This window comes from Xyrauchen texanus, unplaced genomic scaffold (assembly GCF_025860055.1).
Source record: "Xyrauchen texanus isolate HMW12.3.18 unplaced genomic scaffold, RBS_HiC_50CHRs HiC_scaffold_257, whole genome shotgun sequence".
Lineage (NCBI taxonomy): Eukaryota > Metazoa > Chordata > Actinopteri > Cypriniformes > Catostomidae > Xyrauchen > Xyrauchen texanus.
Window position 1 is genome coordinate 22,501 of NW_026266225.1, and position 5,000 is coordinate 27,500.

Sequence of the window (5,000 nt, forward strand, 5' to 3'; positions counted from 1 at the left end):
GTGCATGTTCTGCAGGTGTTGTTCTTTGACCTGGATTGAGTCTGAATGTAGGTCTCGCGAGTCCACAGCCCCGTTTACACCTGTTATTAATGATCTCTCATTCAGGTAAAGAGAGGTCAAGATGATGTGTGAAGCTCATAGGGGGACTAAACTATAGAAAATGACTTTTATTCCCCACAAACTTTGCTTTTGTGACCCGGACAGTGATATTTTGAAATGTACCTATTTTCCAGAACATTCCTGATAGATTCAGTGCGGAGTAAACTTGGAGTAACTTCTAGAACTTTCTGGAACTTTCCAGTGATATAAATAGTAGTATAACTACAGGGGTCTTAAGGCCACTGGTTCAGTTTAGTTCCAGCTGTATAAGTGGACACACATCTGCATTATTCTGAGACGGCATCAAGAGGCTGCAAACATCCGGCAGATGCATTTTACCAATTTATCAAGACGAGCGAAAAGTACTCTGTGGAAGCATCTGCTACGATGTGTGAGGCCAGTACCGCTGCTCCCTACATGCATACTATGCAGTCTGTGGAGGGCACCAACTCACTAGGAGGGCACCAGAAAGTCCACCGGCTGTCCATACTCGCACATTATACGTTATTCAAGCACCTGAAAGCCGTTGCAGAACACAGATGATTCTAATCATCTAGCTTCTCTAATATCACACGAACCCCCGTCCACCTGGAACTCTGCGTAGGGCATCAATTTGGCTAGCAGCGGCCCTGTGTGATGCCTACAAGGCATATTTCAGCATACCTGTCAGAAGGGATGGATTACCGATTGGGCCAATGGGGCCCGTGCCCAAGGGTCCTTGACTACAAGGGGCCCTTGACTGCCCATGGGTCCCTGGGCTTTAAGGTTGCGCAATCCAGTTTGACGATCCCCGCTTGAAAACCCATCAACAATGAAAATGAACCCCACCCGAAAACACCACCACGCCACACAAATTTTGGAGGGGGGCCCTTGGGGCGGATAATTGGCCCCGGGTCCTTTGCAAGTCATAATCCGTCCCTGCCCGTCAGGGATCAAGACAAACCCTGGGCACCTCATTTCACCAGCGGGCACTGCACAACATCTCTGGAAGGTGAGATGGACAATTGTTGCTCAACATTTTATGTTATAAAATTGTGAGAGTTTTTAATTTTTTTCAATGTTATTGAATTAATATATCGTATATGAAAAATGTTTGAGAATCTCTTACACATTAGTCACGGGTGAAATGTATTTTGGTTGGATGGTGCAGACGGGAAAAGAGAGCCATGAGCTTCGCCATCCCGAGCAACTGCTGCTTCTGCATGTTGGACCCTTCCAAACGTCAGACTGGCAAGAATGCACCGCACCTTCCTTCATCCATCGCCCCACACGGCCATGAGCTCCCCGTACCCGCTCCTCCGGAGAGAGCAGGCATCTTTAGAAGAGAGCAGCGAGTCAGAGAGCGAGGAAGACGTTGTAGATCCAGATAATGGTGCTGAGGAGAGAAACCCATCCTACCCCAACCAAAAACACCTCAACGACTTGATTAGAGATCTTGGTCTTACCAAGTCCAATGCCGAGTGTTTGACGTCTAGGCTTCAGCAGTGGAACTTTTTGGGTGAAAGTGTGCAAGTCACAGATCAGAGGAAGCGTCACCAACCTTTTGTCCAGCGTCTTCACCCACCAAGATGGGCACTGCCACAATGTGACCGGTCTGTTCGAGGCAATCGGGATCGCCTGTAACCAGAATGAGTGTCGCCACTTCACTGACCGCTCATCCAGGACCCTCAAAGCCATGCTGCTCCATAATGGTAACACGTGCCAGTCTCGTCCCCTGGCACACTCAGGGACCTTGCTGGACGCCTTGAAGTATGATGAGTACATTTGGGGGCTACAGTATAATCGTAAATCTCTAAATTATAAATCTTTTCTAGTCATTTATGTATAACTTTAGTATGAATACGTGTTAATTTGGATTCACGTTGTTGACACACATTCGCTTGTTTTCTCATTGGATAATTGGTACATTTCAAAATATCGCTGTCCTGGTCACACAAGCAAGGAAAGAACACTTACTACCCAGGAACCAAAAGAGTTCTGATATATTCCTCCATACAGTGTCACATATTCAGTATGTGGAAGTCATCTGAGAAATCACACGCAGCATGTGCACCCGCAGCAGGACACTGTAACACGAGCAGTTTGGCGCTGTCATGTTGGACTTTGTACTGAAACGTAAACAGTGATTTTCTGTTTCAGTGTGTCAGAGAGATCGACAGATAGTGTCAGGACTGCAGAGATCGACAGATAGTGTCAGGACCGCAGAGATCGACAGATAGATGGCATACAGTTGGTAGAGTCAGTGCCATGTGTCTGTGCCCTTCATCTGCAGCTCAACACTGACGGCAGCAGCGCTTCAGCACAGGAGGTTTGTGATCTTCAGGGCTCTTGATTTGTGTGGGATTTACTTACAGATAATACATTTCTCTTGCATATTTGAGGACATGGTACTGTGAGGTTGCAGTGATATTCTAACCCATAGTTTGACACTTAAACGTTTGGACACACTGGACTGAATTGAGTCATGATCTTGAGAACCGTTTCATCTGAAGACTTCTGCTTGAAATCACTAAAAAGACAAATACAAAGATTCCCAATCAAAATGTTATTATTTTATAAATGTGCTGTATCAGTTCATAAAATAAGTCTGCAGAATACGTGTGAACTCCTTCAATCTAAAAAACATCTCAGGATGAAGCGCCTCATGCAGCTGCTTGAGCGAATGAACAGAATCTACAAACAGTTTTACGGAGTGTATTTACAGAAATGTTACGACAAACTAACCAATAGGTGTCACTGCAATGGCGTGGAATGTAAAGACGGTGATTGTGTTGTGTTATAGCAGTTACATCTTTAATGCAGTTATATTTAATGCGTTACATCTTTAATGCAGTTATATTTAATGCGTTACATCTTTAATGCGGTTATATTTAATGCAGTTATATTTAATGCGTTACATCTTTAATGCAGTTATATTTAATGCGTTACATCTTTAATGCAGTTATATTTAATGCGTTACATCTTTAATGCGGTTATATTTAATGCAGTTATATTTAATGCGTTACATATTTAATGTGTTACATCTTTAATGCCTTACATCTTTAATGCAGTTATATTTAATGCGTTACATTTTTAATGCAGTTATATTTAATGCATTACATCTTTAATGCGGTAATATTTAATGCCGTACATCTTTAATGCAGTTATATTTAATGCGTTACATCTTTAATTCAGTTATATTTAATGCCTTACATCTTTAATGCGGTTATATTTAATGCGTTACATCTTTAATGCGGTTATATTTAATGCAGTTATATTTAATGCGTTACATATTTAATGTGTTACATCTATATTTAATGCGGTTATATTTAATGCGTTACATCTTTAATGCAGTTATATTTAATGCCTTACATCTTTAATGCGGTAATATTTAATGCAGTTATATTTAATGCCTTACATCTTTAATGCGGTAATATTTAATGCAGTTATATTTAATGCGTTACATCTTTAATGCGGTTATATTTAATGCGTTACATCTTTAATGCAGTTATATTTAATGCGGTTATATTTAATGCGTTACATCTTTAATGCAGTTATATTTAATGCCTTACATCTTTAATGCTCTTATATTGAATGCGTTACATCTTTAATGCAGTTATATTTAATGCAGTTATATTTAATGCGTTACATATTTAATGTGTTACATCTACATTTAATGCGGTTATATTTAATGCCTTACATCTTTAATGCTCTTATATTGAATGCGTTACATCTTTAATGCAGTTATATTTAATGCCTTACATCTTTAATGCTCTTATATTGAATGCGTTACATCTTTAATGCAGTTATATTTAATGCAGTTATATTTAATGCGTTACATATTTAATGTGTTACATCTACATTTAATGCAGTTATATTTAATGCCTTACATCTTTAATGCTCTTATATTGAATGTGTTACATCTTTAATGCAGTTATATTTAATGCAGTTATATTTAATGCGTTACATATTTAATGTGTTACATCTACATTTAATGCGGTTATATTTAATGCCTTACATCTTTAATGCAGTTATATTTAATGCGTTACATCTTTAATGCGGTAATATTTAATGCAGTTATATTTAATGCGTTACATCTTTAATGCAGTTATATTTAATGCAGTTATATTTAATGCGGTAATATTTAATGCGGTTATATTTAATGCCTTACATCTTTAATGCAGTTATATTTGATGTGTTACATCTTTAATGCGGTAATATTTAATGCAGTTATATTTAATGCGGTAATATTTAATGCGGTTATATTTGATGTGTTACATCTTTAATGCGGTAATATTTAATGCAGTTATATTTAATGCGGTAATATTTAATGCAGTTATATTTAATGCGGTAATATTTAATGCAGTTATATTTAATGCGGTAATATTTAATGCGGTAATATTTAATGCAGTTATATTTAATGCGGTAATATTTAATGCAGTTATATTTAATGCGGTAATATTTAATGCGGTAATATTTAATGCAGTTATATTTGATGTGTTACATCTTTAATGCGGTAATATTTAATGCAGTTATATTTAATGCGGTAATATTTAATGCAGTTATATTTAATGCGGTAATATTTAATGCGGTAATATTTAATGCAGTTATATTTGATGTGTTACATCTTTAATGCGGTAATATTTAATGCAGTTATATTTAATGCGGTAATATTTAATGCGGTTATATTTAATGCCTTACATCTTTAATGCAGTTATATTTGATGTGTTACATCTTTAATGCGGTAATATTTAATGCAGTTATATTTAATGCGTTACATCTTTAATGCAGTTATATTTAATGCGGTTATATTTAATGCGTTACATCTTTAATGCAGTTATATTTAATGCCTTACATCTTTAATGCTCTTATATTGAATGCGTTACATCTTTAATGCAGTTATATTTAATGCAGTTATATTT

The 5,000-nt window shown here is 37.1% G+C and overlaps 1 pseudogene; it reads left to right on the forward strand.

The window, feature by feature from the left end:
- The first annotated feature begins 2,043 nt into the window (after positions 1-2,043).
- The window catches only part of LOC127641963 (solute carrier family 2, facilitated glucose transporter member 9-like), a 17,918-nt pseudogene continuing 14,961 nt past the window's right edge, over positions 2,044-5,000 (forward strand).